This window comes from Plectropomus leopardus, chromosome 16 (assembly GCF_026936395.1).
Source record: "Plectropomus leopardus strain MGB_pleo_1.0 chromosome 16, ASM2693639v1, whole genome shotgun sequence".
NCBI classification, from domain to species: Eukaryota; Metazoa; Chordata; class Actinopteri; order Perciformes; family Serranidae; genus Plectropomus; species Plectropomus leopardus.
Window position 1 is genome coordinate 27,732,783 of NC_142191.1, and position 18,372 is coordinate 27,751,154.

The 18,372-nt window shown below is 36.9% G+C and overlaps 1 pseudogene; it reads right to left on the reverse strand.

The window, feature by feature from the left end:
• Positions 1-451: 451 nt before the first annotated feature.
• Positions 452-1,778, reverse strand: LOC148186932 (uncharacterized; annotated as a pseudogene).
• Positions 1,779-18,372: the final 16,594 nt, after the last annotated feature.

Sequence of the window (18,372 nt, forward strand, 5' to 3'; positions counted from 1 at the left end):
GAGGCTGGGGCATAATGTTTTCGGGTTGTCCATCTGGCCATTCTTGTGAATGCAGTATTTCGAGAACGCCTTGAGGGAATTTCTTCAAACATAGCACACTTATCAACTTGGACTCAAGGATGAACTGATTAGGTTTGGTGATTGAAGGCCAAGGTCACTGTGACCTTGCATCCGTCTCATTTTTGTGAACGCAGTATCTGATGATGGGTTTTAGGGAGTTTCCTCAAATCTGGCACAATCATCCATTTAGATTTAAGAATGAACTGATCACCATGATCAGTTCATTCTTAAAAGTAAGTTATTGAATACGGTCGGGTGTGAAAATGACAAATGCGCCGGTCTGAGAATAGCAATGACATCTGCGCTGCGCCGAGCACAACATAGAGCCCTATGAGTTTTTATGACATGCTATTCACTAACTTTCCTTACAGGACTTTGGATAACAAAATAATCAGCCAGTGCTTGATGCTATTTTGGATAGCACATCATAGTAGGAGAGTTTATGCTGTTTTGGATGACAAAATAGTACATGGATTTGGATAATAAAATACCACATAGTGTAGCATGTTGAGACATGTCATAGTACATCTATCCATTTTCTTCCACTTATCCGGGTCGGGTCACGGGGGCAACAGGCGGAGCAGCGCATTCCAGACGTCCCTCTCCCCAGCAATACTTTCCAGGTCCTCCTGGAGGATCCCAAGGTGGTCCCAGGCCAGCGTGTTCTGGGACTGCCACAGGGCCTCCTTCCATACCAGTTGGATGTGCCCAGAACACCTCTAACGGGAGGCGCCCGGGAGACATCCTGATCAGAGGCCCAAACCACCTTATCTGGCCCCTTTCAATACAAAGGATCAGCAGCCCTACTCTGACCTCCTCCCGCATGACTGAGCTCCGCACCCTATCTCTAAGGCTGAACCCAGCCACCCTGTGGAGGAAACTCATTTCGACTGCTTTTATCCGCAATCTCATTCTTTCTGTCACAACCCAGAGCTCATGGCCATAGGGAAGGATGGAAACGTAGATGGACTGGTAAATCGAGAGCTTTGCCCTCTGGCTCAGCTCCTTCTTCACCACATCACTGAAGACGCAGTACCAAACTGTCTGTCCATCTCACACTCCGTTCTACCCTCACTCGTGAACAAGACCCTGAGATATCTGAACTCCTTCACTTGGGGCAACATCTCCCTCCCCACCCAGAGAGGTCAGTCCACTGTTTTCTGGCAGAGGACCATGGCCTCAGATTTGGAGGTGATGACTCTCATCTTGACCGCTTCACACTCGGCTGCAAACCACCCCAGGGCATGCCAGAGGTCACAGTGTGATGAAGCCAGCAGGACCGCAATTTGCAATTTTTAAACCAAACCCCTTCTACCACTTGACTGTGCCTTGAGATCCTGTAGATGAATATCACAAACAGGATCGGAGACAAGGAGCAAGCCTGGCAGAGGCCAACACAAACTGGTAACGCGTTTGATTTTATGCTGAGCATGCCGACACAGCTCTCACTTTGGTCATACAGGGACCGGATGGCTTACAGCAGTGACCCCAGTACCCCGTATTCGTGCAGTACCCCCCACAGGAATCCCAGAGCCTTGTGGGTTGTAAGCCCTCTCAACGTCCGCAAAAAAAAAAGGAAAAAACGATTAGCAAACTCCCACTACCCCTTCAGCAGCCTTGCAAGAATAAAGAGCTGGTGCACTGTTCCACAACCAGGACAGAACCCACATTGTTCCTCCTGAATCCGACATTTTACTATCGGTCAGAGCCCTCAGCATCTCTGGGCAAATCTCATCTACACACGCCTTGCCGCCTAAGACCTTCTTGACTACGTCAACGACCTCTGCCAGGGATATGGACAAAGGTTACCCCAAGTCTTCAGACTCTGCCTCCTCTATGGAGGATGTGGTGACTGAATTCAGGAGCTCCTCAAAGTGCTCCTTCCACCGCTCGACAATATCTCCAGTCCTGGTCAGACAAGCCCTGCTTTTCCTTCCGGATGTGTCTCACGGTTTGCCAGAACTTCCTTAAAGCCAACCGAAAGTCCTCCTCTATTGGCCTCCCAGAACTCCTCCCACACCTGAGTTTTTGCTTTGGCGAATCCCTCAGCTGCAGCCCTTCTGGCCAACCAGTACCTGTCTGCTGTTTCAGGAGACCCCTGAGTCAATGAGGGCCTCCGTCACAGCTGGTGTCCACCAGCAGGTCCTTTGGTTGCCGCAACGACAGGCACCGAATGTCAAAATATGAAATATTTGAGCATGTCAAAAAAATAACCAAAAATGGCAAGATATATTGTGGCAGAAAATGTTTAAATATCACATAAAAGAAAGGGCTGAAAACAACATAGACATAACTTGTCGCGACGCGTAATACTTTAGTATGATAAAAAAACGACCAAAAACAACCAAAAATATCATATTTTAGTATGTTGAAAAAATTACCGAATATGTATAGTAAGGCAAAAATGTCAAAATATGACATGTCCAAAAAACTGCTGAAAACCACATTAAACTGTATTTAATAGCGTTCCGAGACACGCCATAGCAAAGGAAATTGCAAAACAGGCCCAAAACACCATAAAATAGCATGTTGAAAAATCCACCAAAAATGCAAGGCTATAGTAAGGCAAAAATGTCAAAATATGACATGTCCAAAACATTGCTGAAAACCACATTAAACTGTATTTAATAGCGTTCCGAGACACGCCATAGCAAAGGAAATTGCAAAAAAGGCCAAAAACACCATAAAATAGCATGTTGAAAAATCCACCAAAAATGCAAGGCTATAGTAAGGCAAAAATGTCAAAATATGACATGTCCAAAAAACTGCTGAAAACCACATTAAACCGCGTAAAATAGCATGCTGAGACACGCCGTAGCAAAGGAAATTGCAAAAACGGCCAAAAACACCATAAAATAACATGTTGAAAAATCCACCAAAAATGCAAGGCTATAGTAAGGCAAAAATGTCAAAATATGACATGTCCAAAAAACTGCTGAAAACCACATTAAACCGCGTAAAATAGCATGCCGAGACACGCCATAGCAAAGGAAATTGCAAAAACGGCCAAAAACACCATAAAAAAGCATGTTGAAAAATCCACCAAAAATGCAAGGCTATAGTAAGGCAAAAATGTCAAAATATGACATGTCCAAAACATTGCTGAAAACCACATTAAACTGTATTTAATAGCGTTCTGAGATACGCCATAGCAAAGGAAATTGCAAAAAAGGCCAAAAACACCATAAAATAGCATGTTGAAAAATCCACCAAAAATGCAAGGCTATAGTAAGGCAAAAATGTCAAAATATGACATGTCCAAAAACTGCTGAAAACCACATTAAACCTGTAAAATAGCATGCTGAGACACGCCGTAGCAAAGGAAATTGCAAAAACGGCCAAAAACACCATAAAATAGCATGTTGAAAAATCCACCAAAAATGCAAGGCTATAGTAAGGCAAAAATGTCAAAATATGACATGTCCAAAACATTGCTGAAAACCACATTAAACTGTATTTAATAGCGTTCTGAGATACGCCATAGCAAAGGAAATTGCAAAAAAGGCCAAAAACACCATAAAATAGCATGTTGAAAAATCCACCAAAAATGCAAGGCTATAGTAAGGCAAAAATGTCAAAATATGACATGTCCAAAAAACTGCTGAAAACCACATTAAACCAGGAAAATAGCATGCTGAGACACGCCGTAGCAAAGGAAATTGCAAAAAAGGCCAGAAACACCATAAAATAGCATGTTGAAAAATCCACCGAAAATGCAAGGCTATAGTAAGGCAAAAATGTCAAAATATGACATGTCCAAAACATTGCTGAAAACCACATTAAACTGTATTTAATAGCGTTCTGAGATACGCCATAGCAAAGGAAATTGCAAAAAAGGCCAAAAACACCATAAAATAGCATGTTGAAAATCCACCAAAAATGCAAGGCTATAGTAAGGCAAAATGTCAAAATATGACATGTCCAAAAAACTGCTGAAAACCACATTAAACCGCGTAAAATAGCATGCTGAGACACGCCGTAGCAAAGGAAATTGCAAAAACGGCCAAAAACACCATAAAATAGCATGTTGAAAAATCCACCAAAAATGCAAGGCTATAGTAAGGCAAAAATGTCAAAATATGACATGTCCAAAACATTGCTGAAAACCACATTAAACTGTATTTAATAGCGTTCTGAGATACGCCATAGCAAAGGAAATTGCAAAAAAGGCCAAAAACACCATAAAATAGCATGTTGAAAAATCCACCAAAAATGCAAGGCTATAGTAAGGCAAAAATGTCAAAATATGACATGTCCAAAAAACTGCTGAAAACCACATTAAACTGCGTAAAATAGCATGCTGAGACACGCCCGTAGCAAAGGAAATTGCAAAACGGCCAAAACACCATAAAATAGCATGTTGAAAAATCCACCAAAAATGCAAGGCTATAGTAAGGCAAAAATGTCAAAATATGACATGTCCAAAAAATTGCTGAAAACCACATTAAACTGTATTTAATTGCATTCTGAGACACGCCATAGCAAAGGAAATTGCAAAAAAGGCCAACAACACCATAAAACAGCATGTTGAAAAATCCACCAAAAATGCAAGGCTATAGTAAGGCAAAAATGTCAAAATATGACATGTCCAAAAACTGCTGAAAACCACATTAAACTGCGTAAAATAGCATGCTGAGACACGCCAGAAAGCAAAGGAAATTGCAAAAACGGCCAAAAACACCATAAAATAGCATGTTGAAAAATCCACCAAAAATGCAAGGCTATAGTAAGGCAAAAATGTCAAAATATGACATGTCCAAAAAACTGCTGAAAACCACATTAAACTGGATTTAATAGTGTTCCGAGACACGCCATAGCAAAGGAAATTGCAAAAAAGGCCCAAAACACCATGAAATAGCATGTTGAAAAATCCACCAAAAATGCAAGGCTATAGTAAGGCAAAATGTCAAAATATGACATGTCCAAAAATTGCTGAAAACCACATTAAACTGTATTTAATAGCGTTCTGAGACACGCCATAGTAAAGGAAATTGCAAAAATAGCCAGAAACACCATAAAATAGCATGTTGAAAAATCCACCAAAAATGCAAGGCTATAGTAAGGCAAAAATGTCAAAATATGACATGTCCAAAAAACTGCTGAAAACCACATTAAACCGCGTAAAATAGCATGCTGAGACACGCCATAGCAAAGGAAATTGCGAAAAGGCCCAAAACACCATAAAATAGCATGTTGAAAAATCCACCAAAAATGCAAGGCTATAGTACGGCAAAAATGTCAAAATATGACATGTCCAAAAAACTGCTGAAAACCACATTAAACTGGATTTAATAGTGTTCCGAGACACGCCATAGCAAATGAAATTGCAAAAAAGGCCCAAAACACCATGAAATAGCATGTTGAAAAATCCACCAAAAATGCAAGGCTATAGTAAGGCAAAAATGTCAAAATATGACATGTCCAAAAACTGCTGAAAACCACATTAAACTGTATTTAATAGCATGCTGAGACACGCCATAGCAAAGGAAATTGCAAAACGGCCCAAAACACCATAAAATAACACGTTGAAAAATCCACCAAAAATGCAAGGCTATAGTAAGGCAAAAATGTCAAAATATGACATGTCCAAAAAACTGCTGAAAACCACATTAAACTGGATTTAATAGTGTTCCAAGACACGCCATAGCAAAGGAAATTGCAAAAAAGGCCCAAAACACCATAAAATAGCATGTTGAAAAAGCCACCAAAAATTCAAGGCTATAGTAAGGCAAAAATGTCAAAATATGACATGTCCAAAAAATTGCTGAAAACCACATTAAACTGTATTTAATAGCATTCTGAGACACGCCATAGCAAAGGAAATTGCAAAAAAGGCCAAAAACACCATAAAACAGCATGTTGAAAAATCCACCAAAATGCAAGGCTATAGTAAGGCAAAAATGTCAAAATATGACATGTCCAAAAACTGCTGAAAACCACATTAAACTGGATTTAATAGTGTTCCGACACGCCATAACAAAGGAAATTGCAAAAAAGGCCCAAAACACGATTAAATAGCATGTTGAAAAATCCACCAAAAATGCAAGGCTATAGTAAGGCAAAAATGTCAAAATATGACATGTCCAAAAAATCGCTGAAAACCACATTAAACTATATTTAATAGCGTTCTGAGACACGCCATAGCAAAGGAAATTGCAAAAAGGCCCAAAACACCATAAAATAGCATGTTGAAAAATCCACCAAAATGCAAGGCTATAGTAAGGCAAAATGTCAAAATATGACATGTCCAAAAAACTGCTGAAAACCAAATCAAACTGTATTTAATAGCGTTCTGAGACACGCCATAGTAAAGGAAACTGCAAAAATAGCCAGAAACACCATAAAAAAGCATGTTGAAAAATCCACCAAAAATGCAAGGCAAAAGTAAGGCAAAAATGTCAAAATATGACATGCCCAAAAAACTGCTGAAAACCACATTAAACCGCGTAAAATAGCATGCTGAGACACTCCGTAGCAAAGGAAATTGCAAAACGGCCAAAAAACCCTATAAAATAGCATGTTGAAAAATCCACCAAAAATGCAAGGCTATAGTAAGGCAAAATGTCAAAATATGACATGTCCAAAACACTGCTGAAAACCACATTAAACCGCGTAAAATAGCATGCTGAGACACTCCGTAGCAAAGGAAATTGCAAAAACGGCCAAAAACACTATAAAATAGCATGTTGAAAAATCCACCAAAAATTCAAGGCTATAGTAAGGCAAAAATGTCAAAATATGACATGTCCAAAAAACTGCTGAAAACCACATTAAACTGGATTTAATAGCGTTCCGAGACACGCCATAGCAAAGGAAATTGCAAAAGGCCAAAAACACCATGAAATAGCATGTTGAAAAATCCACCAAAAATGCAAGGCTATAGTAAGGCAAAAATGTCAAAATATGACATGTCCAAAAAACTGCTGAAAACCACATTAAACTGGATTTAATAGTGTTCCAAGACACGCCATAGCAAAGGAAATTGCAAAAAAGGCCCAAAACACCATAAAATAGCATGTTGAAAAAGCCACCAAAAATTCAAGGCTATAGTAAGGCAAAAATGTCAAAATATGACATGTCCAAAAAATTGCTGAAAACCACATTAAACTGTATTTAATAGCATTCTGAGACACGCCATAGCAAAGGAAATTGCAAAAAAGGCCAAAAACACCATAAAACAGCATGTTGAAAAATCCACCAAAAATGCAAGGCTATAGTAAGGCAAAAATGTCAAAATATGACATGTCCAAAAAACTGCTGAAAACCACATTAAACTGGATTTAATAGTGTTCCGAGACACGCCATAACAAAGGAAATTGCAAAAAAGGCCCAAAACACGATTAAATAGCATGTTGAAAAATCCACCAAAAATGCAAGGCTATAGTAAGGCAAAAATGTCAAAATATGACATGTCCAAAAAATCGCTGAAAACCACATTAAACTATATTTAATAGCGTTCTGAGACACGCCATAGCAAAGGAAATTGCAAAAAAGGCCCAAAACACCATAAAATAGCATGTTGAAAAATCCACCAAAAATGCAAGGCTATAGTAAGGCAAAATGTCAAAATATGACATGTCCAAAAACTGCTGAAAACCAAATCAAACTGTATTTAATAGCGTTCTGAGACACGCCATAGTAAAGGAAACTGCAAAATAGCCAGAAACACCATAAAAAAGCATGTTGAAAAATCCACCAAAAATGCAAGGCAAAAGTAAGGCAAAAATGTCAAAATATGACATGCCCAAAAAACTGCTGAAAACCACATTAAACCGCGTAAAATAGCATGCTGAGACACTCCGTAGCAAAGGAAATTGCAAAAACGGCCAAAAACCCTATAAAATAGCATGTTGAAAAATCCACCAAAAATGCAAGGCTATAGTAAGGCAAAAATGTCAAAATATGACATGTCCAAAACACTGCTGAAAACCACATTAAACTGCGTAAAATAGCATGCTGAGACACTCCGTAGCAAAGGAAATTGCAAAAACGGCCAAAAACACTATAAAATAGCATGTTGAAAAATCCACCAAAAATGCAAGGCTATAGTAAGGCAAAAATGTCAAAATATGACATGTCCAAAAAACTGCTGAAAACCACATTAAACCGCGTAAAATAGCATGCTGAGACACGCCGTAGCAAAGGAAATTGCAAAACGGCCAAAACACCATAAAATAACATGTTGAAAAATCCACCAAAATGCAAGGCTATAGTAAGGCAAAATGTCAAAATATGACATGTCCAAAACATTGCTGAAAACCACATTAAACTGTATTTAATAGCGTTCTGAGATACGCCATAGCAAAGGAAATTGCAAAAAGGCCAAAACACAATAAAAAAGCATGTTGAAAAATCCAACACTAAAGTAAGGCAAAAATGTCAAAATATGACATGTCCAAAAAACTGCTGAAAACCACATTAAACCGCGTAAAATAGCATGCTGAGACACGCCGTAGCAAAGGAAATTGCAAAAACGGCCAAAAACACCATAAAATAGTATGTTGAAAAATCCACCAAAATGCAAGGCTATAGTAAGGCAAAATGTCAAAATATGACATGTCCAAAACATTGCTGAAAACCACATTAAACTGTATTTAATAGCGTTCTGAGATACACGCCATAGCAAAGGAAATTGCAAAAAGGCCAAAACACCATAAAATAGCATGTTGAAAAATCCACCAAAAATGCAAGGCTATAGTAAGGCAAAATGTCAAAATATGACATGTCCAAAAACTGCTGAAAACCACATTAAACCTGTAAAATAGCATGCTGAGACACGCCATAGCAAAGGAAATTGCAAAACGGCCAAAAACACCATAAAATAGTATGTTGAAAAATCCACCGAAAATGCAAGGCTATAGTAAGGCAAAAATGTCAAAATATGACATGTCCAAAACATTGATGAAAACCACATTAAACTGTATTTAATAGCGTTCTGAGATACGCCATAGCAAAGGAAATTGCAAAAGGCCAAAACACCATAAAATAGCATGTTGAAAAATCCACCAAAAATGCAAGGCTATAGTAAGGCAAAAATGTCAAAATATGACATGTCCAAAAAACTGCTGAAAACCACATTAAACTGCAGAAATAGCATGCTGAGACACGCCATAGCAAAGGAAATTGCAAAAAACGGCCAAAACACCATAAAATAGCATGTTGAAAAATCCACCAAAAATGCAAGGCTATAGTAAGGCAAAAATGTCAAAATATGACATGTCCAAAAATTGCTGAAAACCACATTAAACTGTATTTAATTGCATTCTGAGACACGCCATAGCAAAGGAAATTGCAAAAAAGGCCAAAAACACCATAAAACAGCATGTTGAAAAATCCACCAAAAATGCAAGGCTATAGTAAGGCAAAAATGTCAAGATGTGACATGTCCAAAAAACTGCTAAAAACCACATTAAACCGCATAAAATAGCATTCTGAGACTCGCCATAGCAAAGGAAATTGCAAAAACGGCCAAAAACACCATAAAATAGCATGTTTAAAAATCCACCAAAAATGCAAGGCTATAGTAAGGCAAAAATGTCAAAATATGACATGTCCAAAAACTGCTGAAAACCACATTAAACTGGATTTAATAGTGTTCCGAGACACGCCATAGCAAAGGAAATTGCAAAAAAGGCCCAAAACACCATGAAATAGCATGTTGAAAAATCCACCAAAAATGCAAGGCTATAGTAAGGCAAAAATGTCAAAATATGACATGTCCAAAAAATTGCTGAAAACCACATTAAACTGTATTTAATAGCGTTCTGAGACACGCCATAGTAAAGGAAATTGCAAAAATAGCCAGAAACACCATAAAATAGCATGTTGAAAAATCCACCAAAAATGCAAGGCTATAGTAAGGCAAAAATGTCAAAATATGACATGTCCAAAAAACTGCTGAAAACCACATTAAACCGCGTAAAATAGCATGCTGAGACACGCCATAGCAAAGGAAATTGCAAAAAAGGCCCAAAACACCATAAAATAGCATGTTGAAAAATCCACCAAAAATGCAAGGCTATAGTAAGGCAAAAATGTCAAAATATGACATGTCCAAAAAACTGCTGAAAACCACATTAAACTGGATTTAATAGTGTTCCGAGACACGCCATAGCAAATGAAATTGCAAAAAAGGCCCAAAACACCATGAAATAGCATGTTGAAAAATCCACCAAAAATGCAAGGCTATAGTAAGGCAAAATGTCAAAATATGACATGTCCAAAAAACTGCTGAAAACCACATTAAACCGCGTAAAATAGCATGCTGAGACACGCCATAGCAAAGGAAATTGCAAAAACGGCCAAAAACACCATAAAATAACATGTTGAAAAATCCACCAAAAATGCAAGGCTATAGTAAGGCAAAAATGTCAAAATATGACATGTCCAAAAAACTGCTGAAAACCACATTAAACTGGATTTAATAGTGTTCCAAGACACGCCATAGCAAAGGAAATTGCAAAAAAGGCCCAAAACACCATAAAATAGCATGTTGAAAAAGCCACCAAAAATTCAAGGCTATAGTAAGGCAAAAATGTCAAAATATGACATGTCCAAAAAATTGCTGAAAACCACATTAAACTGTATTTAATAGCATTCTGAGACACGCCATAGCAAAGGAAATTGCAAAAAAGGCCAAAAACACCATAAAACAGCATGTTGAAAAATCCACCAAAAATGCAAGGCTATAGTAAGGCAAAAATGTCAAAATATGACATGTCCAAAAAACTGCTGAAAACCACATTAAACTGGATTTAATAGTGTTCCGAGACACGCCATAACAAAGGAAATTGCAAAAAAGGCCCAAAACACGATTAAATAGCATGTTGAAAAATCCACCAAAAATGCAAGGCTATAGTAAGGCAAAAATGTCAAAATATGACATGTCCAAAAAATCGCTGAAAACCACATTAAACTATATTTAATAGCGTTCTGAGACACGCCATAGCAAAGGAAATTGCAAAAAAGGCCCAAAACACCATAAAATAGCATGTTGAAAAATCCACCAAAAATGCAAGGCTATAGTAAGGCAAAAATGTCAAAATATGACATGTCCAAAAAACTGCTGAAAACCAAATCAAACTGTATTTAATAGCGTTCTGAGACACGCCATAGTAAAGGAAACTGCAAAAATAGCCAGAAACACCATAAAAAAGCATGTTGAAAAATCCACCAAAAATGCAAGGCAAAAGTAAGGCAAAAATGTCAAAATATGACATGCCCAAAAAACTGCTGAAAACCACATTAAACCGCGTAAAATAGCATGCTGAGACACTCCGTAGCAAAGGAAATTGCAAAAACGGCCAAAAACCCTATAAAATAGCATGTTGAAAAATCCACCAAAAATGCAAGGCTATAGTAAGGCAAAAATGTCAAAATATGACATGTCCAAAACACTGCTGAAAACCACATTAAACTGTATAAAATAGCATGCTGAGACACTCCATAGCAAAGGAAATTGCAAAACGGCCAAAAACACTATAAAATAGCATGTTGAAAATCCACCAAAAATTCAAGGCTATAGTAAGGCAAAATGTCAAAAAATGACATGTCCAAAAAACTGCTGAAAACCACATTAAACTGGATTTAATAGCGTTCCGAGACACGCCATAGCAAAGGAAATTGCAAAAAAGGCCCAAAACACCATGAAATAGCATGTTGAAAAATCCACCAAAAATGCAAGGCTATAGTAAGGCAAAAATGTCAAAATATGACATGTCCAAAAAACTGCTGAAAACCACATTAAACTGGATTTAATAGTGTTCCAAGACACGCCATAGCAAAGGAAATTGCAAAAAAGGCCCAAAACACCATAAAATAGCATGTTGAAAAAGCCACCAAAAATTCAAGGCTATAGTAAGGCAAAAATGTCAAAATATGACATGTCCAAAAAATTGCTGAAAACCACATTAAACTGTATTTAATAGCATTCTGAGACACGCCATAGCAAAGGAAATTGCAAAAAAGGCCAAAAACACCATAAAACAGCATGTTGAAAAATCCACCAAAATGCAAGGCTATAGTAAGGCAAAATGTCAAAATATGACATGTCCAAAAAACTGCTGAAAACCACATTAAACTGGATTTAATAGTGTTCCGAGACACGCCATAACAAAGGAAATTGCAAAAAAGGCCCAAAACACGATTAAATAGCATGTTGAAAAATCCACCAAAAATGCAAGGCTATAGTAAGGCAAAAATGTCAAAATATGACATGTCCAAAAAATCGCTGAAAACCACATTAAACTATATTTAATAGCGTTCCGAGACACGCCATAGCAAAGGAAATTGCAAAAAAGGCCCAAAACACCATAAAATAGCATGTTGAAAAATCCACCAAAAATGCAAGGCTATAGTAAGGCAAAAATGTCAAAATATGACATGTCCAAAAAACTGCTGAAAACCAAATCAAACTGTATTTAATAGCGTTCTGAGACACGCCATAGTAAAGGAAACTGCAAAAATAGCCAGAAACACCATAAAAAAGCATGTTGAAAAATCCACCAAAAATGCAAGGCAAAAGTAAGGCAAAAATGTCAAAATATGACATGCCCAAAAAACTGCTGAAAACCACATTAAACCGCGTAAAATAGCATTCTGAGACACGCCATAGCAAAGGAAATTGCAAAAACGGCCAAAAACACCATAAAATAGCATGTTGAAAAATCCACCAAAAATGCAAGGCTATAGTAAGGCAAAAATGTCAAAATATGACATGTCCAAAACACTGCTGAAAACCACATTAAACCGCGTAAAATAGCATGCTGAGACACTCCGTAGCAAAGGAAATTGCAAAAACGGCCAAAAACACTATAAAATAGCATGTTGAAAAATCCACCAAAAATGCAAGGCTATAGTAAGGCAAAAATGTCAAAATATGACATGTCCAAAAAACTGCTGAAAACCACATTAAACTGGATTTAATAGCGTTCTGAGACACGCCATAGTAAAGGAAATTGCAAAAATAGCCAGAAACACCATAAAATAGCATGTTGAAAAATCCACCAAAAATGCAAGGCTATAGTAAGGCAAAAATGTCAAAATATGACATGTCCAAAAACTGCTGAAAACCACATTAAACTGTATTTAATAGCATGCTGAGACACGCCATAGCAAAGGAAATTGCAAAAAAGGCCAAAAACACCATAAAATAGCATGTTGAAAAATCCACCAAAAATGCAAGGCTATAGTAAGGCAAAAATGTCAAAATATGACATGTCCAAAATACTGCTGAAAACCACATTAAACTGCATAAATTAGCATGCCGAGACACGCCATAGCAAAGGAAATTGCAAAAACGGCCAAAAACACCATAAAAAAGCATGTTGAAAAATCCACCGAAAATGCAAGGCTATAGTAAAGCAAAAATGTCAAAATATGACATGTCCAAAAAACTGCTGAAAACCACATTAAACTGTATTTAATAGCGTTCTGAGACACGCCATAGCAAAGGAAATTGCAAAAAAGGCCCAAAACACCATAAAATAGCATGTTGAAAAATCCACCAAAAATGCAAGGCTATAGTAAGGCAAAAATGTCAAAATATGACATGTCCAAAACACTGCTGAAAACCACATTAAACCGCGTAAAATAGCATGCTGAGACACGCCGTAGCAAAGGAAATTGCAAAAACGGCCAAAACACCATAAAATAGCATGTTGAAAAATCCACCAAAAATGCAAGGCTATAGTAAGGCAAAATGTCAAAATATGACATGTCCAAAAACTGCTGAAAACCACATTAAACTGGATTTAATAGTGTTCTGAGACACGCCATAGCAAAGGAAATTGCAAAAAAGGCCCAAAACACCATAAAATAGCATGTTGAAAAATCCACCAAAAATGCAAGGCTATAGTAAGGCAAAAATGTCAAAATATGACATGTCCAAAAAACTGCTGAAAACCACATTAAACTGGATTTAATAGCGTTCCGAGACACGCCATAACAAAGGAAATTGCAAAAAAGGCCCAAAACACGATTAAATAGCATGTTGAAAAATCCACCAAAAATGCAAGGCTATAGTAAGGCAAAAATGTCAAAATATGACATGTCCAAAAAATCGCTGAAAACCACATTAAACTATATTTAATAGCGTTCTGAGACACGCCATAGCAAAGGAAATTGCAAAAAAGGCCCAAAACACCATAAAATAGCATGTTGAAAAATCCACCAAAAATGCAAGGCTATAGTAAGGCAAAAATGTCAAAATATGACATGTCCAAAAACTGCTGAAAACCAAATCAAACTGTATTTAATAGCGTTCTGAGACACGCCATAGTAAAGGAAACTGCAAAATAGCCAGAAACACCATAAAAAAGCATGTTGAAAAATCCACCAAAAATGCAAGGCAAAAGTAAGGCAAAATGTCAAAATATGACATGCCCAAAAACTGCTGAAAACCACAATAAACCGCGTAAAATAGCATGCTGAGACACGCCGTAGCAAAGGAAATTGCAAAAACGGCCAAAAACCCTATAAAATAGCATGTTGAAAAATCCACCAAAATGCAAGGCTATAGTAAGGCAAAATGTCAAAATATGACATGTCCAAAACACTGCTGAAAACCACATTAAACTGCTGTAAAATAGCATGCTGAGACACTCCGTAGCAAAGGAAATTGCAAAAACGGCCAAAAACACTATAAAATAGCATGTTGAAAAATCCACCAAAAATTCAAGGCTATAGTAAGGCAAAAATGTCAAAATATGACATGTCCAAAAAACTGCTGAAAACCACATTAAACTGGATTTAATAGCGTTCTGAGACACGCCATAGTAAAGGAAATTGCAAAAATAGCCAGAAACACCATAAAATAGCATGTTGAAAAATCCACCAAAATGCAAGGCTATAGTAAGGCAAAAATGTCAAAATATGACATGTCCAAAAACTGCTGAAAACCACATTAAACCGGCATAAAATAGCATGCTGAGACACGCCAGAGCAAAGGAAATTGCAAAACGGCCAAAAACACCATAAAATAGCATGTTGAAAATCCACCAAAAATGCAAGGCTATAGTAAGGCAAAATGTCAAAATATGACATGTCCAAAAACTGCTGAAAACCACATTAAACTGGATTTAATAGCGTTCGAGACACGCCATAGCAAAGGAAATTGCAAAAAGGCCCAAAACACCATGAAATAGCATGTTGAAAAATCCACCAAAAATGCAAGGCTATAGTAAGGCAAAATGTCAAAATATGACATGTCCAAAAATTGCTGAAAACCACATTAAACTGTATTTAATAGCATTCTGAGACACGCCATAGCAAAGGAAATTGCAAAAAAGGCCAAAAACACCATAAAACAGCATGTTGAAAAATCCACCAAAAATGCAAGGCTATAGTAAGGCAAAAATGTCAAAATATGACATGTCCAAAAAATCGCTGAAAACCACATTAAACTATATTTAATAGCGTTCTGAGACACGCCATAGCAAAGGAAATTGCAAAAAAGGCCCAAAACACCATAAAATAGCATGTTGAAAAATCCACCAAAAATGCAAGGCTATAGTAAGGCAAAAATGTCAAAATATGACATGTCCAAAAACTGCTGAAAACCACATTAAACCGCGTAAAATAGCATGCTGAGACACGCCAGAAAGCAAAGGAAATTGCAAAAACGGCCAAAAACACCATAAAATAGCATGTTGAAAAATCCACCGAAAATGCAAGGCTATAGTAAGGCAAAATGTCAAAATATGACATGTCCAAAAACTGCTGAAAACCACATTAAACTGGATTTAATAGCGTTCGAGACACGCCATAGCAAAGGAAATTGCAAAAGGCCCAAAACACCATGAAATAGCATGTTGAAAAATCCACCAAAATGCAAGGCTATAGTAAGGCAAAAATGTCAAAATATGACATGTCCAAAAAATTGCTGAAAACCACATTAAAATGTATTTAATAGCGTTCTGAGACACGCCATAGTAAAGGAAATTGCAAAAATAGCCAGAAACACCATAAAATAGCATGTTGAAAAATCCACCAAAAATGCAAGGCTATAGTAAGGCAAAATGTCAAAATATGACATGTCCAAAAACTGCTGAAAACCACATTAAACCGCGTAAAATAGCATGCTGAGACACGCCATAGCAAAGGAAATTGCAAAAAAGGCCCAAAACACCATAAAATAGCATGTTGAAAAATCCACCAAAAATGCAAGGCTATAGTAAGGCAAAAATGTCAAAATATGACATGTCCAAAAAACTGCTGAAAACCACATTAAACTGGGTTTAGTAGTATTCTGAGACACGCCATAGCAAATGAAATTGCAAAAAAGGCCCAAAACACCATGAAATAGCATGTTGAAAAATCCACCAAAAATGCAAGGCTATAGTAAGGCAAAAATGTCAAAATATGACATGTCCAAAAAACTGCTGAAAACCACATTAAACCGCGTAAAATAGCATGCTGAGACACGCCGTAGCAAAGGAAATTGCAAAAACGGCCAAAAACACCATAAAATAACATGTTGAAAAATCCACCAAAATGCAAGGCTATAGTAAGGCAAAATGTCAAAATATGGCATGTCCAAAAAACTGCTGAAAACCACATTAAACTGGATTTAATAGTGTTCCAAGACACGCCATAGCAAAGGAAATTGCAAAAAAGGCCCAAAACACCATAAAATAGCATGTTGAAAAAGCCACCAAAAATTCAAGGCTATAGTAAGGCAAAAATGTAAAAATATGACATGTCCAAAAAATTGCTGAAAACCACATTAAACTGTATTTAATAGCATTCTGAGACACGCCATAGCAAAGGAAATTGCAAAAAAGGCCAAAAACACCATAAAACAGCATGTTGAAAAATCCACCAAAAATGCAAGGCTATAGTAAGGCAAAAATGTCAAAATATGACATGTCCAAAAAACTGCTGAAAACCACATTAAACTGGATTTAATAGTGTTCCGAGACACGCCATAACAAAGGAAATTGCAAAAAAGGCCCAAAACACGATTAAATAGCATGTTGAAAAATCCACCAAAAATGCAAGGCTATAGTAAGGCAAAAATGTCAAAATATGACATGTCCAAAAAATCGCTGAAAACCACATTAAACTATATTTAATAGCGTTCTGAGACACGCCATAGCAAAGGAAATTGCAAAAAAGGCCCAAAACACCATAAAATAGCATGTTGAAAAATCCACCAAAAATGCAAGGCTATAGTAAGGCAAAAATGTCAAAATATGACATGTCCAAAAAACTGCTGAAAACCAAATCAAACTGTATTTAATAGCGTTCTGAGACACGCCATAGTAAAGGAAACTGCAAAAATAGCCAGAAACACCATAAAAAAGCATGTTGAAAAATACACCAAAATGCAAGGCAAAAGTAAAGGCAAAAATGTCAAAATATGACATGCCCAAAAACTGCTGAAAACCACATTAAACCGCATAAAATAGCATGCTGAGACACTCATAGCAAAGGAAATTGCAAAAACGGCCAAAAACCCTATAAAATAGCATGTTGAAAAATCCACCAAAAATGCAAGGCTATAGTAAGGCAAAAATGTCAAAATATGACATGTCCAAAAAACTGCTGAAAACCACATTAAAATGGATTTAATAGCGTTCTGAGACACGCCATAGTAAAGGAAATTGCAAAAATAGCCAGAAACACCATAAAATAGCATGTTGAAAAATCCACCAAAAATGCAAGGCTATAGTAAGGCAAAAATGTCAAAATATGACATGTCCAAAAAACTGCTGAAAACCACATTAAACCGCATAAAATAGCATGCTGAGACACGCCCATAGCAAAGGAAATTGCAAAACGGCCAAAACACCATAAAATAGCATGTTGAAAAATCCACCAAAAATGCAAGGCTATAGTAAGGCAAAAATGTCAAAATATGACATGTCCAAAAAACTGCTGAAAACCACATTAAACTGGATTTAATAGCGTTCCGAGACACGCCATAGCAAAGGAAATTGCAAAAAAGGCCCAAAACACCATGAAATAGCATGTTGAAAAATCCACCAAAAATGCAAGGCTATAGTAAGGCAAAAATGTCAAAATATGACATGTCCAAAAAATTGCTGAAAACCACATTAAACTGTATTTAATAGCATTCTGAGACACGCCATAGCAAAGGAAATTGCAAAAAAGGCCAAAAACACCATAAAACAGCATGTTGAAAAATCCACCAAAAATGCAAGGCTATAGTAAGGCAAAAATGTCAAAATATGACATGTCCAAAAAACTGCTGAAAACCAAATCAAACTGTATTTAATAGCGTTCTGAGACACGCCATAGTAAAGGAAACTGAAAAAATAGCCAGAAACACCATAAAAAAGCATGTTGAAA